Raw genomic sequence first — 21,870 nt, 5'->3', positions numbered from 1 at the left:
GTTCTGGCTCAGGTGTTGGATGGTTCTGGCTAAGGTGTTGAGCAGTTCTGGCTTGGGTGTTGGATGGTTCTGGTTCAGGTGTTGAAGTGGTTCTGGTTCAGGTGTTGAGCGGTTCTGGCTTGGATGTTGGATGGTTCTGGTTCAGGTGTTGAGTGGTTCTGGCTTAAGTGTTGAGCAATTCTGGTTTTAAGCAGTTTTGTTTAAGGTTTTGAGTGGTTCTGCTTCAGGTGTAGAGCAGTTCTGGCTCAGGTGTTGAGCAGTTCTGGCTTGGGAATTGAGTAGGCTAGCTCAGGTGTGGGCTGGTTCTAGCTTAGGTGTTGAGGGGTTCCCTTTCTGGCATTAAGTGATTCTGGTCCACTGTTGATCGGTTCTGGCTCAGATGTCGAGCATTTCTGGTTCAGCAGTTCAGCCATGAATGTGGCAGCAGAGATGATCCAATGCTCTGAGGTCGATGGTTTGATTCCTGCTGTCTAAGTCCTTGATGGTCCTAACCGTAGGTTGTTCCCGATGCTCTCAATGTAAGTCGCTGCCAGGAGGAAACCTTGTAAAATAACCCACAGAGTGGTGTAGACACACCATAACTCTGCCTATCTGTTAGTTTGTTAGTTTCTGAGGGTGGTGGTGGGGTGGGTCATTATCACTTATCTAATAATAAAAACACTTAAGCAGAGGATTAAATTGGGAAGACATTTGCAGCCTAAAGTCAGAGGATGGAGTGACAATTGTTCCTGTAACAGAAGCACTGTCAGGGAGGATGAGAGCGGAATTCCTTCCTGTGTCTATTTAAAGCTGGATTTGTGCTCCCCTGCTGCAGGATACCTACGATTAATCGTCACACCACATGGAGCTCCTAATATGGCCGTGCTAGTAGACTCCAATCACTGATAAGACCCTGACCTGCTGATTTCTATATTGCTCTCTGCCATTCATTAACCCCCACCCCCTTCACGTACACCACTCAGACACAATAACATTCCTGCAGCCTGAATGCTCCTCCATATTTGGCAGAGGGTCTTTGTTTAAAAGCAGAACTGATGGTCAACCCCCCCCATAGGTCACCATTCTGTCTCAAGGTAAGGTGCGTGGGCAAAGTCCACACTATTACAGTGTTATTACACTGTAACTTTGCATTTGTCTGTGGATGAACACTTGTCTCATCACTGTCATTTAAATTCCAGCAGCAGCATCGCGCCTCGAACACCTCAGAAGAGACTGATAAGGTGAGATCACCCATATCAGAATAAGTTTCAGATCAAAATGTTTACTAATGATCTATACTGTTTGAGGTACCTTTTACATTTAAAAAAAAATATTCTGGCTGCTTTTATCTTTTGCTTTCATTTGTAGGTTTATATCTGCACCTGCATCAACAATTTTGCATAATAATAAGAAAAATTTTGATCTCAGCTGAGGAGAGAATTTGCTCTGAATCACATGTTTAAATTTTATGGCTAAGTGGTGAAAAATCTAATTCAAATGAGATTTTGATTTAAAAAAAACAAATAATCAATAGAGCAACAAAAAAATAAATTCTGTATGACAAAAGAAAAGGAGAAAACTCCAGATAATTTATTCTGCACCTCATCCATCCCCAGTTAAAACAGTTCAGTTCTGGATTTCTGTCTTTCTGTAGACAGAAAAATGAGTGACGCTACCATGAAGGAGTTTGGGGCAGCAGCTCCGTACCTGAGGAAATCTGAGCGGGAACGTCTGGAGGCTCAGACACGTCCCTTTGACATGAAGAAAGAGTGCTTCGTTCCAGATACTGAGGAGGAGTACGTGAAGGCATCCATCACCAGCCGCGAGGGTGACAAAGTTACCGTCCAGACTGAGAAGGGGAAGGTGAGTGGATCTGTGAGGACATGTTAAAAACCTCATCTGTCGGTCTGAGGTGGACTCTGTCCAGGGCTGCTTTTAGCCTTCCAAATGATGGTGGGCAGTGACCACTTAGCCATTAAAGATGAACTGCCATTGTAGGAAGTTTACTGGTAAACAGGTTAAAATCCAAAACGTTAACTTCTCTGTTAACTTGACAGTATAAACAGCATGAACAGCCATTTAAGTAAAGGGCCATATCTGTCCTACGAAAATTGTGTTATTTCTGAATCTACACTTTCAGACGGTGACGGTGAAGGAGTGTGATGTCCACACTCAGAACCCACCAAAGTTCGATAAGATTGAAGACATGGCCATGTTCACCTTCCTCCACGAGCCCGCCGTGCTGTTTAACCTCAAAGAGCGTTACGCAGCGTGGATGATCTACGTAAGGCTGACGTCTGATGTCTGATCGTCTTAGATTGATGAGGTACCAGCACTTGAACCTTTCCCATCTTTCTCTATGGCAGACCTACTCTGGGCTGTTCTGTGTGACTGTCAACCCCTACAAGTGGCTGCCAGTCTACAACCAGGAAGTTGTTGTGGCCTACAGAGGAAAGAAGAGGACTGAAGCCCCTCCTCATATTTTCTCTATCTCTGACAATGCATACCAGTATATGCTAACTGGTAATTCACCTCCACTTCTCCAATGTTTCAATGCTTTTAAGCAAAGGCCAGGCCTTATTTCTATGTTGTTGTTTTTTTTTACAGACAGAGAAAACCAGTCAATCCTCATCACGTGAGTTTTCTGTTCTGTTGTGTGTGTTTTAGACTAAACAGAGGCATCAATGACACAATGATACATTTAAAAGTCCGATAGACTGAGAGAGAAAGAGTGATTAAAGAAAGGGCAGTGATTACAACCCCTGAGAAAAGGATGCATTTGTTGTTTTCAGCGGAGAATCTGGTGCCGGGAAAACGGTTAACACAAAGAGAGTCATCCAGTACTTTGCCAGTATAGCTGCTGGAGGTGGAAAGAAGGAGGGTAACCCCGACAAAAAGGTCAAACTAGATACAGGAATGAAAAAGTAAAGGAATCATTTACCCTGAGAAATTAATGAAAGGGGTGTTTGTTGTGTTTTTAGGGTACGCTGGAGGATCAAATCATCCAGGCTAATCCGGCTTTAGAAGCCTTTGGTAATGCCAAAACCATCAGGAATGACAACTCTTCCAGATTTGTAAGTTTGTTTCCTGGATAAAAATGACCCTCTGAGTCTATTCCATCTCACCATTTTCTGTCTGTTGAATACATTTTAGGGCAAATTCATCCGGATCCATTTTGCTGCCAGTGGAAAACTTGCTTCCGCTGATATTGAGACTTGTAAGCAGTGATCTTTCAGTGAGTTCTTTTTGTTCTGTTAATCACTACAGTGGGAATTCTGTATGTTCACAGATCTGCTGGAAAAGTCAAGAGTCACCTTTCAGCTCAAAGCTGAGCGGGATTATCACATCTTCTATCAGATTCTGTCTCAGAAGAAACCTGAACTGCTCGGTAAACAATGATCACCAGTCCTGGAAGCAGGAACAACAAGCAGTTACATTCCTAGATCTCTGACAGAAATCTAATGTTTATGCTGGAATTTTTTTCAGAGATGATGCTGATCACCAACAACCCCTATGACTACGCCTACATCTCTCAAGGAGAGACAACTGTGACATCTATCAACGATGCAGAAGAGCTGATGGCTACTGATGTGAGTAGGGACACAGAAAAATGTATATCTGCACAGGAAAAAGTGTAAAATCTGTTTTAACACTAATCTGTGCTGCTAATCGCCCCAGTCATTACAAATAAGAGTTAAAAGTGAGAATGAAAATAAACTAGAAAATAAACTAGAAAGGGAAAAAAGGGAAAATCTTATACAATCTGGGGTCAGGCCCTGGGATTCTGGAAAGCGCCTTGAAACAATTTTGATTGTTTAAGACGCTATATAAATAAAGATTGATTTGATTTAAATAAATTTCAAAGCGGTGGTGAATGGAACTGGGGTTCCCATAATTACCAAGCCAAGACACCCCCCCCCCCCCCCCCCCCCCCCGCAAGGCCTCTATTTGGGAATCCCCTTTGCAAACCAGGCAAATATGTTAAGAAACATTGAATTTTTGAATTTCTTAATCTCTAATTATCATCCAATAATTGTGTGGAAAAGGGCTCTTGTTTATGTTTGAAAAGGTCTTTGTGGGTGTTTTTGTGTCAAGGGATGCGGAACTTTTGAGAGTTTCAAACACTAATTTAAAAGGGTCTCTGCATTTTGGGCAATTGAGCCATTTTTCTGTGATTTTAAAGGTATATTCACAGCCGGCTGTCTCATACTGTACTTGCATTTCAGTTCACCAGAAATTCTTAGTTTCTTGTTGAGGCAGTGTCACCCACATCATGGCTATTGTGTGTGTCTTGGGACTTCTTTTTTTCAAAACTCTCTCCATATCTGCACCTGCCTCAGAGCAGCTCAATGACAGCCCCTAACCACCACCAGATTATGACATACACAAGGATTTAAACAGGCATGCAGTTAGAAAGATAACAGTTAAGATTATAGTGTTCTTTTATTATAACCTATAATTCATAACAATACTTGAAAATATTTTCGACTCTGTTGGTATTTTTCTCTTTTTTGTCACCTTCTCTCCAATTTTGGAGGCTCTCTAACTCCCTCTGGTGGCCTCCGCTTTAAAACCCATTGAGATACAATATGTAGATGAATAAAATCGATAAAATAAAATAGATACATTTAGATCTAACTTGTTATATTAAAATAATCTGGATTCTCATTGAAAATATAAATGTTTTGCTACAATCTTGTAATATGAAAAATGAACAAATGGGTTAGAATACATGTAATAACTGAGCCACCTTCATTATGGCAAATATTGGTCCAATTGGTTTTAAGACTGTGATTCTGTTTATGTCAATAGATCACATTCAAAATATAAACATATTGAAAGTCAAGAACCTCTTGTCAATTAGAAAATCTTTGATAGGTTTTTGAAATAATGTCTATGATATCACCTTATAGTATCTCTTCCTCAGAGTGCCTTTGATGTGCTGGGATTCACTCAAGAGGAGAAGAACTCCGTGTACAAGTTGGTTGGTGCCATCATGCACTACGGCAACATGAAGTTCAAGCAGAAGCAGCGAGAGGAGCAGGCAGAGGCCGATGGAACTGAAGGTGAGAGAAGATCTGTTGGTCAGGTTTGAGTGAGGTTCTGGCCTCAGTCGACAGTCACAATATTCACTTTCCTGTTCCAGATGCTGACAAATCAGCATATCTGATGGGCCTGAACTCTGCAGACCTCATCAAAGGTCTCTGTCACCCAAGGGTCAAAGTTGGAAACGAATGGGTCACCAAGGGACAAAATGTCCAGCAGGTAAGAGAAACACAAAAGTTCAAAGGCACATGATCAGGAAATGTAAATACAGTACATACACCGTTATTTCCATTTCTATGCTTTTGCTTAATCAGAACTGTATTTTAGTCAAAGTCTGAATTAGCAATAAAAAGAAAGTTGTATGAAAGTGAATTAGGTTCACATTACTAAAGTTATCATTAGAATAACAATAATAATAAAAACACACGACAGTATATAATCAGCTCATGATTTAGCCTTTTAGGGTCAAGATTTTAAATGTCGCAATTTAAAGTGGATTTACTGGATGCAATACTGTGATACAGTTCAGTTCAAACTGTATATTGTACATCTATAGAAAACAGGTACTTGAATAGAAGAGAACATTTATTGCCAGAAAAACACTTTGTTATTCAAGCACAGGTGAAATTTTCAGTTTTTAGTTTAGCACAGTAGCTTTGTGAAGACTGTCAGAAATAATGCAAACAGCATTTAAACATAACTCCAAACTTGTTCTGGTTTTTAGGTGAATTATGCTATCGGTGCGCTGTCTAAGTCAGTGTATGAGAAGATGTTCCTGTGGATGGTGGTGAGAATTAACCAGTCCCTGGACACCAAGCAGCCCCGCCAGTACTTCATTGGGGTGCTGGACATTGCTGGATTTGAAATCTTTGATGTGAGTGTTCTAACCAGCTGTTTTCCTGACCGAGATTCAGTTTTGATTGAGTTCAATGACCACATTTTAAGTTGTGTTTTTCCAGGAAGGCAGCACAGACATCCACTTCACACTTCTTACCAAATGATTTCCTTCCTTTCACAGTTCAACACATTTGAACAGCTGTGCATCAACTTCACCAATGAAAAGCTGCAGCAGTTCTTCAACCACCACATGTTTGTGCTGGAGCAGGAAGAGTACAAGAAGGAAGGGATTGAGTGGACTTTCATTGATTTTGGTATGGACCTGCAGGCCTGTATTGACCTGATTGAAAAGGTGAGATGTGTTCACATATGAGTCAAGGAGAGAAAAGAGAAGAGAAATAAAATACCAATGCTGTTCCTTTCCACAGCCCATGGGTATCATGTCCATCCTTGAAGAGGAGTGCATGTTTCCCAAAGCATCTGATGCCACCTTTAAAGCTAAACTCTACGACAACCATCTGGGTAAATCTGCCAACTTCCAGAAGCCCAGGATTGTCAAAGGGAAACCAGAGGCCCCATTTTTTGCCCTGATGCACTACGCTGGAACTGTTGATTACAACATCAACAACTGGCTGGTGAAGAACAAGGACCCTCTGAACGAGACGGTGGTTGGACTCTACCAGAAGTCTAATCTCAAACTCTTATCCATCCTGTTTGCTAATTATGCTGGAGCTGACGCAGGTTTGTCTTTTGAAGAGTCAAAGACTTTTTCCTTTGCACAACTGCAGAATTAAGAGGCTTTACCTAAAAAAGAATTGTGCTTTTCTACATTTCATCATCGATGGTTAGAATGATGTGAAACCAATGATCCATGTTTTATTTTAATTCAAGAAACTGGTGGAAAAGGCAAAGGTAGCAAAAAGAAAGGTTCATCTTTCCAAACGGTCTCAGCATTACACAGGGTAAGATTATGAAGATGATGATTATTATGATTACAATCACTAATTCTAATGGATCAACTTATTGATTCAGATACATGTTTTGAAGCTTGGTGTCACTGGTTTATCTTTATGGTGTTCTTCCCAAAGATGAAACATGAAGCACTTTTTTTTTGCTATGCACATACAGGAAAACCTGAACAAGCTGATGACCAATCTGAGGTCTACTCACCCTCATTTTGTGCGCTGCATCATCCCCAATGAGACCAAGACTCCTGGGGCTATGGAGCATCCTCTGGTCATGCACCAGCTGCGCTGTAACGGTGTTCTGGAAGGCATCAGGATCTGCAGAAAAGGATTCCCCAACAGGATCCTCTATGGAGACTTCAAACAGAGGTTCATCTTTCTCCAATGTTCCAAAGCATAAATAAGTTTCACCGTTGACAGCATTGCCTTTTTACCTCTCCAGATATCGTATTTTGAATCCTGCTGCCATCCCCGAGGGTCAGTTTATTGACAGCAAGAAGGGAGCTGAGAAACTTCTGGGATCTCTGGATATTGATCATAATCAGTACAAGTTTGGGCACACTAAGGTAAAAGACATTTGAAGGAACATCCTGAATCTCAGACATACATCAGTGACCTTTGACCTGGTCAATTCTGATCTCTGACATCTGTCTGATGAGGGATCTGATCTAAAATAATCTTGTAAAACGATGTATTTCCTAAAGGTGTTCTTTAAGGCCGGTCTTCTTGGGCAACTTGAAGAGATGAGAGATGACCGGCTTTCACTTATCATCACTGGAATCCAAGCTAGATCCAGAGGACTTCTGGCCAGGCTGGAATTCCAGAAGGATTGTGGAAGGTGACTAGCATTTATCTATGTGATTATGATTAGGTAACATATGCTATATGTGATGCTTCTCATGTTGCATCTTACTTGGCTGTTATCACACTGGTTGGCCATTGACAGGGATGCATTGCTGGTGATCCAGTGGAACATCCGTGCCTTCATGGGGGTCAAAAATTGGCCCTGGATGAAGCTGTACTTCAAGATCAAACCTCTGCTGAGATCTGCTGAGGCAGAGAAAGAGATGGCCAACATGAAGGAAGAATTCCTCAAGTTGAAAGAGGCTTTTGCAAAATCTGAAGCTCGTAGAAAAGAGTTGGAGGAAAAAATGGTCACTCTTCTCCAAGAGAAAATGACCTGCAGCTGCAAGTTCAAGCTGTAAGTTTGGTATCATTTTGAGTTTATGATGTCACACATCTACTCTGCTAATGTCCAAGTAAATATTAATACAGCAGCACTTTATATTTTGACTCACTGTCACTGAATGACTTGTTTCAGGAGCAAGATAATCTGGCTGATGCTGAGGAAAGATGTGAGGGGCTGATCAAAAACAAGATCCAACTGGAAGCAAAGTCTAAAGAGCTGTCTGAGCGTCTGGAGGATGAGGAGGAGATGAATGCTGAACTTACTGCCAAGAAGAGGAAACTAGAGGATGAATGCTCTGAGCTGAAGAAAGACATCGACGACTTGGAGCTGACTCTGGCTAAAGTGGAGAAAGAGAAGCATGCCACCGAGAACAAGGTGTTCTTATGCAGCACAGTATCATGTAACTTTATCAACATTTTGATAGAATGGAAAGAGACTGAAGTCATACTCAACCTTCCAGAAAGCTCGTCATTTTAATTTTTTTAATATATTATTATTATTCAGTCTTTTGAGTACATTAAGACATTACTGACATTTTTGTATCAGATTGTAGAAGTCAGGTATATATATGGTTAAAGGAAAGCTCTGGAGCTCTTTATATATCTAATTAATCTTGGTCTTTTCACTTCCACCAGGGGCACTGTCCCTTTAAGATAAATGCAGTTATGTCAATAGTTTCTATTTTTAAAATCATGTATATCCAATTCCACAGGTGAAGAACCTGACCGAGGAAATGGCTGCTTTGGATGAAATCATCGCCAAGTTAACCAAGGAGAAAAAAGCTTTACAGGAAGCTCATCAGCAAACACTGGATGATCTGCAGAGTGAAGAAGACAAAGTCAACACTCTGACCAAGGCCAAAACTAAGCTGGAACAACAAGTGGATGATGTAAGAAATAAATAAATAAATATAGACATAATGTTTGATCAAAGCTGTTTCTAATTTGAAGTGGGATTTATAACCAATACTACCATGATGACGCCATCCTGAGGTGGTGATGCACACACTGCTATCACCTTTTGGTCTAGGTTGATTTGTAATTAGCATGATCCTTGTTAATGTTCATTTGTAATTAGCATGATCCTTGTTAATGTTTTCCAGCTTGAAGGTTCACTGGAACAGGAGAAGAAAGTTCGGATGGATCTGGAGAGAGCTAAAAGGAAGCTTGAAGGAGACTTGAAATTGACTCATGAGAGCATCATGGACCTGGAGAATGACAAGCAGCAGCTGGAAGAGCATCTTAAAAAGTAAAAATGAGTCTTTCCCTCTCTCTGTCTCTCTCTATTTTTTTATATATACACACACACACACACACACACACACACACACACACACACACACACACACACACAATTATTATTATTATTTTATTGCTATGATTTAACTTATCTCTTATCAGAAAAGACTTTGAGGTCAGCCAGCTCAATAACAAGATAGAAGACGAGCAAGCTGTGACTCTTCAGCTTCAGAAGAAACTGAAGGAACTCCAGGTGATGCTCAAACACTCTAGGACACAGTGATAAGAGTTGGTAGTCAGCAATTAACTAATCCCTTATGTATAGGCTCGCATTGAGGAGCTTGAGGAAGAGCTGGAAGCAGAGAGAGCTGCTCGAGCCAAGGTGGAGAAGCAGAGAGCAGACTTAGCCAGAGAGCTGGAGGAGATCAGCGAGAGGCTGGAGGAGGCTGGTGGGGCAACAACTCTCCAGATTGAGATGAACAAAAAGAGGGAGGCTGAGTTCCTGAAGCTGCGCAGAGACCTCGAAGAGGCAACTCTGCAGCACGAAGCCACAGCAGCCACTCTCAGGAAGAAACAAGCTGACAGCGTTGCTGACCTGGGAGAGCAGATCGACAACCTGCAGAGAGTCAAGCAGAAACTGGAGAAGGAGAAGAGTGAGCTCAGACTGGAACTGGATGATGTGGTCTCCAACATGGAACATATTGTGAAGACAAAGGTTGGTCAACACAAAAGGGAATTATTTCTCAACAAAACAACAAATATCTGCATTTTTGTGTATTCATGACTTTAATTTTAATTTAGACAAACCTAGAGAAGAACTGCAGAGTGATAGAAGATCAGATGAATGAGTACAAATCCAAATTTGAAGAGGGTCAACGCTGCATTACTGACTTCAATATGCAAAAAGCAAAACTTCAGACAGAAAATGGTACGTCCCTTTTAAAAAATAAAACATGTTTGAAGACTCTTGTAAACTGAAATAAAAAAAACACTGGAAACTTAAAAATATACATACAAATATCAAGTTCTTTTTCATTGAAGAGAAAAAAATACCATGAAGTGTTCGTACATTGATATTTTTGATCACTTTGAACAGAAAGTAGTCATTGAGAACATTCAAAATATGTAATTGCAGCATAAATACTTACATCAGGGTGTAAAACATGGGATTATGGGGAACCTGCACATGTTCTCAGTCATAAACGACTTTGCAGAAATATTTACACTTATACGATACAGTTTCCACGTAAGCACAGCTTCAATGTGCTTGTCATCGTTTTAACATTTCCATGCAATGCCAAACATGCACACACAATCATCACACGCGGTAGCGATTCTTCATAAAACGGCAAATTCAAATGTTTTTTCTCTCTAAATCTACTAGGTGAGCTGTCGAGGCAGCTGGAGGAGAAGGATTCACTTGTGTCTCAGCTGACACGTGGAAAAATGTCCTACACTCAACAGATTGAAGACCTAAAAAGACAGCTGGAGGAGGAGAGCAAGGTCAAATGAAGCTTCCTTGCACGATGCTGTGACACTGCCCTGATGTGCAACTTCCCATCTTCATGTAATTTTGGTGTCTACAGGCCAAGAGTGCTCTTGCCCATGCCCTGCAGTCTTCTCGCCATGACTGCGACCTGCTGAGGGAGCAGTACGAGGAGGAGCAGGAGGCCAAGGCTGAGCTGCAGCGGAGCATGTCCAAGGCCAACTCTGAGGTGGCTCAGTGGAGAACCAAGTATGAAACTGATGCTATCCAGAGAACCGAGGAACTGGAGGAGGCAAAGTAAGATCGTCTGACACTGCAGTTCAACATTTAACTCCTAACGCCATTTTTCGTCTAGCAGATCAGCTTTTTGTTTGTGTTATGTTCCAACTAAAATGTAAGACGAACAAAAAGTTTGTCTGTTAGGTGAGCGAGCAGCCAGTCATTTAACTGAAGTCAGTGCAATCATCCAATGGAGGGAAACTGAGGCAATATTAAGACTAATTAATGACTGTTTCTTAAGGAAGAAGCTGGCGCAGCGTCTGCAGGAGGCTGAGGAGGCTGTTGAAGCAGTGAATGCTAAGTGTTCCTCTCTGGAGAAGACCAAACACAGGCTGCAGAACGAGATTGAAGATCTGATGGTGGATGTGGAGAGGTCTAATGCTGCTGCTGCTGCTCTGGACAAGAAGCAAAGGAACTTTGACAAGGTGAGTCCGTGTTGCGTATGTTGGATAAAGTTCAGTACAGTACAGCACTTTAACTTTCTATTGTTATGCTACGTGAAAATCGAAATGTTTAAAAAATGTCTATTTTTTCTTCATTAATGTCACAGGTGAATGTTTCTTTTTAACCTTTCTGCAGGTTCTGTCTGAGTGGAAACAGAAGTATGAGGAGTCTCAGTGCGAGCTGGAAGGCTCTCAGAAAGAGGCCAGAGCTCTGAGTACAGAGCTCTTCAAGCTGAAGAATTCATACGAGGAGTCACTGGATCATCTGGAGACCATGAAGAGAGAGAACAAGAACTTACAGGGTAAAACAGTTTACAAGAATATTCTATGCATGGAAATATATAGTATATATTATATAATATATAAAAGTTTTTTGAAGTGAGAAGATCATGTAAACATCATGTAATCTCCATCATGACCCTTTTAGTTTAACCATTTAATCAAATTTCCCTGTACGACATCAGGGAATGGTTGTTAATGGGCATTAAAAAGACAACTCTTATGTGTGCACATTCTTTAGATGCTCTTCACATGTGACAATTTAAATACTAATCATTGATTTTTATGGACAGAGGAGATTTCTGACCTCAGTGAGCAACTCAGTGAGGGTGGGAAGAGCATCCATGAATTGGAGAAACTCCGCAAACAACTGGAACAAGAGAAAAATGAAATCCAGTCTGCTCTAGAGGAAGCTGAGGTACAGGATTACTATGATGGTTGAAATCACCTTTTTGAGCTGTGTTTTGTGTTGTCTAACATTTCAAGACCTTTCTACTCACTAGGCTTCTTTGGAGCACGAGGAGGGTAAGATCCTGAGAGCCCAGCTAGAGTTCAATCAAGTCAAAGCGGACATTGAACGCAAACTAGCTGAAAAAGACGAGGAGATGGAGCAGTCCAAGAGGAACCTGCAGAGGACCATCGACACCCTGCAGAGCTCTCTTGAGGCTGAATGTCGCAGCAGGAACGAGGCCCTCCGTCTGAAGAAGAAGATGGAGGGAGATCTGAATGAGATGGAGATCCAGCTGAGTCAGGCCAACAGGCAGGCAGCTGAGGCCCAAAAACAGCTCAAATCTGTCCACGCACATCTGAAGGTAAACCTGAAGATGAAACACGAGATGTGAAAACTGAATCCAAACAATTAACCACCTGTGTTATCCCATGAAGGACTGTCAGATTCAGCTGGATGAAGCCATGCGGGCCAATGATGAGATGAAGGAGAACATCGCTATTGTAGAGAGACGCAACAACCTGCTTCAGGCTGAAGTGGAGGAACTGAGGGCCGCTCTGGAGCAAACAGAGAGGAGTCGTAAACTTGCTGAGCAAGAGCTGCTGGATGTCAGTGAGAGGGTGCAGCTGCTGCACTCACAGGTAAGACCTGATCATTTATGATAAATTAGGCTTATTTCTTTTGACCTGATCCAATTTTCCATCCCTCAAATATGTAGAATACAGGCTTGATTAATCAGAAGAAGAAGCTTGAAGTCGATGCGTCCCAGCTTCAGACTGAAGTGGAGGAAGCGGTTCAGGAGTGCAGAAATGCTGAGGATAAGGCCAAGAAGGCCATTACTGATGCGGCCATGATGGCAGAGGAGCTGAAGAAAGAGCAGGACACCAGCGCTCACCTGGAACGCATGAAGAAGAACATGGAGCAAACTATCAAAGACCTGCAGCACCGTCTGGATGAAGCGGAGCAGATCGCCATGAAAGGAGGCAAGAAGCAGGTTCAGAAGCTGGAGGCCAGGGTGAGATGGATGTGCCAATATTATTGCTGTCATTAAGCAATGATGTTGAACTCATGAAACAAACAACTAAAAACTCCATATCCCATCAGATGCAAACCCCTGCTGGTCAACAGCTGGGGGCATCAGATTAAGTTAAAGTTGACAGATTTGAAAATTGTTGTTCTTGGCTTTAATTCAATTAGAAGAGATTCTGTTTCAACCTTTATGTTAGTTTGAAAGAAATGAAGTGTTATATTTGAATAGTTTTAAAATAATACAAGGGATCTGGCAACTACATAATTCACTATCTTTGACTTTCAGAGAGAATTGTGATTTAGTATTAATACAATGATTAAAACAGTTTAGCTGTAGTTTTATTTGAAAGTTTGATTCTTCTTTAATTATTTTCTCTTGTCCAGGTAAGGGAGTTAGAGACCGAGGTGGAAATGGAGCAGAAGAAGAGCAGCGAAGCACTGAAGGGAATACGTAAATATGAGCGACGCATCAAGGAGCTCACGTATCAGGTGAGTTGTCTATATTCAGTTTAGTCCCTCTGTTAGCTGCTGATGCCCCTCATCACTTTATTCTGCTCTTTCTCTGATTTGTTAAGACTGAGGAGGACCGGAAGAATGTCGTCCGTCTGCAGGACCTGGTGGACAAACTGCAAATGAAAGTCAAAGCCTACAAGAGAGCTGCAGAGGAAGCTGTAAGTGTGGCCCATAAATGTCCTGTTTTTGCTTCATCTACCCAGATTATTTTCTTTTAAATACAGATTACAATACATTTAAATACATTCTAGGAACCGTGCATATTTACATGATTTTTAAAAAAAAGTTTGTTTCAAATTTTACTAAAATCAGTAAATAAAATAATGATTGAACACAATTAAAATAAAAATCCCCATTTTCCCTAAAGTAATATATCAATAAAAATAGAACTGACAATTGGAGGAAAAAAAACAACAAAACAAATAAAAAACTTTACAGTTTGATTTATCAGATTATCATTCACCTCAGTGGCGCTGGAATCATTGTGGATGGATGGATGGATGGATGGATGGATGGATGGATGGATGGATGGATGGATGGATGGATGGATGGATGGATGGATGGATGGATGGATGGATGGATGGATGGATGGATGGAATGATATGCTTTCCAGTGTCACGTTGAATCAAAAACTTACCAAAAATTCTGTCAACATTTTTTTTAGACAATTTTTCCCCACAATTCCATCACCATCTTCACTTTAAATAGACTCAGATTGAAACATGTTTTTGTCACTAAAGTGTTGGTACGTGACAGTTCCCAGATGTTCCATCATATATGATGTAAAAACAAGAACATGTCAATGTCGTATCCACTCCTCTAATATTGCTGCTTGCTAACTGAACCCTCTAGGAAGAGCAGGCCAACACTCATCTCGGAAAGTTCCGCAAACTGCAGCACGAGCTGGACGAGGCTGAAGAGCGAGCTGACATCGCTGAGTCGCAGGTTAACAAGCTGCGCGCCAAAAGCCGTGACGTTGGCTCCAAGGTGAGAGGTCTCGCTGGACTACATGAGATACATACATGGTGAAACCCTCCTTTTAGATTCTTTCACTTCATTTATGAGACTGAATACATCACAATACAAGTTTGACTTCATAAAAGAAATAAGACCAATCTTTGAAAAGATAGATTTATTTATCTGTTTTATGGGTCTGGTAAGATGTGCTAGTGGTTTTATGATTAATAATTAAATTCTTTTGTCATTTCTATCATGAAAACAGGCTCAGTATAGCACTACAGCACTACTACAAGCTGTTGCAGGATTTAAAAAACAACAACACAGACAGTTAAAAAAGTAAAACTTTTGCTCTTTAAGGTTTTTTTTTAAGAAACTTTACATCATCTCATTAAATTATTGTGACAGTCTAATTTTTTCTTAGTAGAGTAACAGTTTATCTTTTTAAAACCTTGTCTGTTCACTGATGGTTACGGATGTGAGCAAAGTGGAATGACAAGATGTATGTGTGAAAACAAAAAGATTCCACATTTATTGGCGACAGTATAAGACTGAATGTGATTTGTGAGGAATTGTTGAGTCCTGCTGAGTCTTTCATTAAACTGTCACATCCTTCTCTCTCACAGAAAGGGCTGGACGAGGAGTGAAACTTACAAACAGCTGTGTGCTGCAGCCATCTTCAACTTAATGGAACTGTAGAATAAAATAAAGAGCATTTCAATTAATCTGCAGACCCAGTCTTGTGTTTTTCCCTGTACTTGTTTATGAGAAGCAGACCGACGACACAACACGTTTTCACTTTAGTTACAGAAAAAAAGGAAGGTTATTAAAGTGCTAGTTTCAGGCTGCCACTGCTGTTAGACAGGAACACTCAATATATTTATCAAAAGAGCAAAACAGTAAATAAACAACTGACATTTACAGCAAAAATATAAATAAATGCTTTAACATTTTTGTCCCTCCTATAATTCCAGCAGTTAATTCTACTGGTTGTGTTACAATTTAGTCCCATATTTGATCGGCACACAGTATGTGAATGTTATTGGTACTATTGGTACTCACGCGTCTGCATACTTCTACCTGCAAACCTGACTAATTCTCTGCAGGTCTGTGCTTTCCATGAACAAGTGCAACTTTCTCAGTAGCATAAACTCTCTTAATCTTTGTCCTGCATGTCTGGTGACTTTATCACGTGGCCTTAACTTGCACAAAGACGCCCTAAACAAGGTGCCGTGTTGCTATGAGCTGCAATGTCCTCTGTCTCTATTCAGATTGGAATCAGACCCTAAAGTGTCAATCACCTCTAAACACACATCATGGCATTGCATTTTTCCTGTGTTTTGTTGATTCTGTAGTACTGTAGCTCCAGTTGTCATCATGTGGAGCCTAAGAATGAAACACATTTCATAACGTGTGTAAATGTGCTAATGCTGATGTAGGAGTCAACAGGTTGAAGACTCAACATTACGTTCCACACCGTGTCACACATCATCGGTGTGAGACGCTGATTCTGCAATGTGGACCAAAAGACTTGAGTTTCTGTCATCCTTTGGTAAAATGGTAAATGTAGGCGTCCAAATATTTTATGGGTAGCAGTATATTCTGTGTAAGCTTTAACCAGTAGAAATGTTGAAATCCTGTAAATGAAACTGTATAACCCACTGGCATGCATAGCAGTCAGCAGGCTACTGATTAACATCCTAAAACATGCACATTCAACTTTGTATATAATAGTTGAAAGGGTTTCAAATGAGATTTTTCATCAGTTCAGTTCCTGACATCCAGCAAATCTGTTCAAAACCTCAAAGCAAATATTTTTAAAAACAACTTTTAGGTGTTTTAGCACTCTTGTGCCTGTGATAAAGTAAAGTACAGTAAAGAATAAAGCCATGTAAAGTAGAAAGTGACCAGTAATAAATCTCCTTGAATTCACACCATGAATCAGCATTAAATTTGACTTTTAGATTAGCTAGCAGACAGTTTTACTGTACCTGAGTCTCGGGGAGCAGCAGTGAATGATGCTACAGTTCTTCTTACACTGGTATCAGGAGACAAAGGAGAGATGACGTGAGCTTTTTGTTAAGAGCTACATGATGACCTTGATGTCACATGACTTGTCCTTCAAGGCTCAGCTGGATAGAGAGAGATTAAAAGATAATTATAAATTGCACTCTGTTATTCTTTCTTATCTGTGTTCTAACACTAATAAAATGACCTCTGAAATATCTTTCTGCTTAACCTACAATCCTGTTCTACGCTGTGTGACGCCCATCTGTCTCAGATGTGTAACGTGCAGGCCAGAAATACCTCAGGAGGGACAACAAGAACAACAAAAGCAAGGTGACACCATTTGCTCTCTCCACATTATAGCTGCTAACATTTGGCTGCGTGGCAGAAGAGTCTGGTTACACCTCTGAGGCAAGAAGTGGACCAAAGCCAGGAAGAGCACAAAGAGCAGACAAGGATTTCCACCGTGGTTAAGGAAGCTGAGACTGACTGAAGCATACAGTAGTGGCGATAAAAGTTTTTACTACTGTACAGATTATGGTCACTTAATAGCAATGTATGAGTATTACATTGACACTAAATCAGGTGTTGCTGCAGACAGTCAGGTTTAGGCAGAGGATGGAATCTTTTAGCCTTTTTGAGCTAAGATTTTTTTTAAATTTCTTTCACTTGAATACCAGGGCCTTATACAGTTTCAGTGGTGTTATTGAGTTTGGTGTTCTTATTGAGGCTGCTCTTAAAGGATGACCTTCTCAATCAAAGACAAAACTCTAGGCAAGAATTTCACAGGTTATCTTTGTCCTCAAGGCCAAAGGAACGGGAACAGCGCCATGACGACACCACGAGACAATGAGTAGAGAGAACGCTGAGTGATCTTTTTAAGACTGACCTTAGTTCTCACTTGATAACAGCTGCAGACTTTCAGCAGCCTCCCCACAGGAGACGCATGCTGGACCTCCACATTTTGATCTGAAATCCAAATATCCAATCAGTTCTCAAATTTACTTGATTAATTTTCAAACCTTCTTTTCCATAATTGTTGGTGTTGATGACAGTTTTTGGCATCCATTGAAGTACAACGGTAGCAGGTGAAGGGCCAGTCAAAATGCAGTTCACAAAGACAATAAAAATCTTGAACTTTCTCCCTTTAACATTTAGAGTTAACTTTAAGGTCCTCCTCCTTGTATACAAAGCAGTTCATGGGCTGGGGCCAAGCTACACTGCTAATTCCCTTGTTAGCTATATACCCCAAAGATCATCTCCTGCTGCTTTATTGGAGGTCCCCAACACGAGTCGAAAGGAAACTGAGGATGCCACCTTTGTTACATACCGTATGCCCCTAAGATCATTAAAATAAGATTGAAAACCTATCTTTACACTGTAGTCTTTACTGTAGCTTAGTTTCATCCCACCCTGTGTTGGGTGTTATTGTTTTAATTGCATATTCTTCTCTTAAGTGTTACTAATGTTTTATTTTGTTTTGTATGAATGCTTTATTTTAATAATGCATTTAAAATTTCTCTCTTTACTTTTATTCTGAAGCACTGTGAGCTGCAATCATTGTATAAAAAGCACAATAAAAAGATTCTTCTTCTTCTTCTTAGTAGTAGTAGTAGTAGTAGTATTAGTAGTTGATTTTTTACTTCGCTTAGCGGCACAATATTCCATTTCACTGCAAAAGTAAGCATTCATTTAACTAATTCTTCTTTAGCAGAATGTAGCCAGAAACATTCTTTATAAATCACAGGTCAATGATTTACCTACAATTTTTCGACATGAAAGGGTTTGTTTTGTATTTTATGCTGATTGCAGTAGAGTTACTAATATATGTACTTCAGTATAGCAGCTGTGTTGAGGAGCACCTACTGACAAATGACAACCATCCTATCTGGAGAAGCTGGTAGCATCATATAATCCATCATCTGGCTACTGGTTCACTTGTGGATCCCAGAATCCTTAACAGCAGAATGCAGGAGCCAAGCCTTTAGCTATCAGGCCCCTGCTGTCCAGGTAGAGGAGGATGACTCCCTCTCTACTTTAAAATGAACTTGAAACCTCTGTGAGGAAAGTTCTGCAATGTTCTGTTCTAACTAATGTTCATAGTTAGAACAGGAGCAGCAAACATCTTAGCTATGGTACATAAGACTGCTTTCTCCTCTCCTCTCCTCTCCTCTCCTCTCCTCTCCTCTCCTCTCCTCTCCTCTCCTCTCCTCTCCTCTCCACTATATTAACGAGAACATGGGGTTAAATGAGGCAAAAGAACAATTCAATCTTCAAATTACCCCAAGATTCACACCTTATTTAATGACCGTTTCCATCAACAAAACACAAATAGTACATTGTTTATTTTAGCTTAACTCTTCACTCAGGCCTTGTGTGATTCCCTGGTGTGCTCATGTAATTGTAAACATCATATTTTACAAGGAGCAGACAGCTGGGAATGTGACCTTTATTGGATTTATCTGAAGTGGATGGACAGTGTTCTGCTGAGGCCTTGGTGTGTCCAAGCTTAATGGATAATATATTTAGTTTAATTTAATTACTAAGTCCGTTTCCATGCATGTCTAAACCACGCTACACTTCTTCATTGATAGTGTTTGTTCATTTTCATTTAAAGTTAAATTGTTTTTCTATGTTTTTCAAATTTGTTGTGAATGTTCTTCCTAGTCCTAGATCTGTTCCACTTCTTTTTAAACAGTAAAGTATATTTCTTTACATTTTGTTTGCTTGGAGCAACTTGCACATTGCTGCCATTGATATAGCTGTGGCTGCTATCTCGCTGGCTAATTTCTTTATTGATTGTTGTGGTGTGATGTAAAAGCTGAACCGCTGTTATCCAAGAACAACAAAGTAAAACAGTAAATGCGTTTACATGCACACAAGGAAACCCAATTCCTGCATTAGTTTGGTAACATAAAATGTATGTGGACTCTATAGCTGGACAATAATGGGCCCAGATTAGACCAAATGTAGCCGGACTACCACTGCTGGGTAGCACACTTAATATGTAGACAGTCTGTAGACAAGTCTGTCAGCATGAATTTTGCACGTCATGCATGCACATGTAAACAAACTTACTGAATGCTCTTTTATAATAAATCAAACCAATATTCTGGTACCATTTTGATTCATTGAAATTTGAGGAAATTAAATGCTATTCTGCAGCTGTGTCGGATATTTCCAAATAGTTAGGTTTTGTTCAGATCATAACGAAATTATTTTGTCCATTTAATATTATCCATCCATCCATCCATCCATCCATTCTCTACCGCTTATCCGGGGTCGGGTCGCGGGGGCAGCAGCCTAAGGAGAGAAGCCCAGACTTCCCTCTCCCCAGCTACTTCTTCTAGCTCATCCGGAGGGATCCCCAGGCGTTCCCAGACCAGTCGAGAGACATAGTCTCTCCAACGTGTCCTGGGTCTTCCTGGGGGTCTCCTACCGGAGGGACATGCCCTGAACCCCATGGTTCTTCTTCACCATGAACACCATGGTTCACCATGAGGCTATGGTTCTCAACCGGAAAAAGGTGGAGTGCCTTCTCCGGGTCAAGGAGGAGATCCTGCCCCACGTGGAGGAGTTCAAGTACCTCGGGGTCTTGTTCACGAGTGAAGGAAGAATGGAGCGGGAGATCGACAGGCGGATCGGTGCGGCGTCCGCAGTAATGCGGACTCTGCACCGGTCCATAGTGGTGAAGAGAGAGCTGAGCCGAAAGGCGAAGCTCTCGATTTACCGGTCGATCTTGGTTCCTACCCTCACCTATGGTCATGAGCTTTGGGTAATGACCGAAAGAACAAGATCACGGGTACAAGTGGCTGAAATGAGCTTCCTCCGTAGGGTGGCTGGGCTCTCCCTTAGAGATAGGGTGAGAAGCTCTGCCATCCGGGAGGAGCTCGGAGTAGAGCCGCTGCTCCTCCGCGTTGAGAGGAGCCATATGAGGTGGCTTGGGCATCTAGTTAGGATGCCCCCTGGACGCCTCCCATTTAATATTATTGTCGATAAATTATTTTCATCTAGCATTTTTCAGGGCCCCATCTTGCTGTTGAGTACATGGTGGCTGAATGTTGCTCACCGGACCTGTCAGGATAAACTCACGGAACACTTATCCACACAATGTAGAAGTGGATAAGACAAAACAAACTATAGATTTTAAATGTGCACATGAAAAATGCACTCAATGTGCACTTAAATGTGATGTGAAAAGGTGGTGATGATGGTTTAAAGATTTGTTTTATTGAGTATTACTATGTATGAGAAGAAAAACATCAGCAAACCAGGTTTCCATAACAGTAACGTGTTCATCTAATTATATATCATGTAAATTCCCTGGAGAACCAATCATATATTCATTAAAAAAATTATTTATTTAAGTTTTTTGTCATAGAAGATACACATTTCTCACATATTCCAATCAGTTAAAACAATTATTACCCACTTCTGCAAAACCAGATCACTGATAAATACTGAAATTCTTGGGTATCTCCATAATTCTAACCTATGAGCAGCAATATTAGCATTAGTAGTTGTCCTAGTATTAGTACTACTCCTGTTGTTATAGTAGCCGATATGATGCAGGAAAATTAGATGAATAAAAAGCATCTAAAAGGGAAGCTCATGTAAAGGTGATATAACGTTAATAATAATTCCTTTGGCATTTCTATTGTTAGAAAAGAAGAGCACCAATGCCAATTATCCCGGGGTGGACAAAGGCCATACATGTGTATGGTGAGTGATAATAGAGCTATGTCACAGCTGTGACCTTGGCCTTGTCTTGTTTCTCAGTAGACAGCTGCTCTTCTTTATTCTCCCTCTTGACATGTATTTCACACCCTGTCACTTAATGGGCTGCTGCTGAACATCAGAGGAGATTTGATGTCCCATAACCTTTGTTGGTTTAACTTATTTCACATATTAACAGGATTCACAGAGGTTGGTTTCGATCGAGTCCGTGTCCAGTGTGTCAGTCACTGAGGGATTGCTGCACGTTAGATTAGTTTGGGCTCTTCAGGAGTGTAATATGTATAAAGCTGAGTCAATGATTCATTTCTGTCTTTTTTTGCAGAGATTGTTCTGTTTTTTTTTGTTAATCACAGTTCAAATAAATCACAGCATTAATAAAGAAATTGTGTGCCTGCACCCACAGCTCCTGCACCCCCCTCCTGCTTTGTCATGTCCCAT

The 21,870-nt window shown here is 40.8% G+C and overlaps 2 long non-coding RNA genes and 1 pseudogene across 2 annotated transcripts; 1 reads left to right on the top strand and 2 right to left on the bottom strand.

Annotated features, from left to right (window-relative positions):
* The first annotated feature begins 769 nt into the window (after window positions 1-769).
* LOC130539254 (myosin-7-like) lies at window positions 770-15,419 on the top strand (annotated as a pseudogene).
* On the bottom strand, window positions 10,018-12,766 carry LOC130539256 (uncharacterized). Its single transcript, XR_008954071.1, has 2 exons — window positions 12,609-12,766; window positions 10,018-12,439 (listed from the first exon to the last, which is right to left on the bottom strand). It is a non-coding gene; the product is annotated as an uncharacterized LOC130539256 (long non-coding RNA).
* Window positions 14,849-16,941, bottom strand: LOC130539257 (uncharacterized). The gene is made up of 3 exons (XR_008954072.1): window positions 16,680-16,941; window positions 15,990-16,074; window positions 14,849-15,381 (listed from the first exon to the last, which is right to left on the bottom strand). It is a non-coding gene; the product is annotated as an uncharacterized LOC130539257 (long non-coding RNA).
* Between the last annotated feature and the right edge of the window lie 4,929 nt (window positions 16,942-21,870).

The sequence above is a fragment of the Takifugu flavidus genome, chromosome 15 (genome assembly GCF_003711565.1).
Source record: "Takifugu flavidus isolate HTHZ2018 chromosome 15, ASM371156v2, whole genome shotgun sequence".
NCBI classification, from domain to species: Eukaryota; Metazoa; Chordata; class Actinopteri; order Tetraodontiformes; family Tetraodontidae; genus Takifugu; species Takifugu flavidus.
Note: the sequence above shows the minus strand (reverse complement) of the source record. Positions and strands in the feature narration are given on the sequence as shown.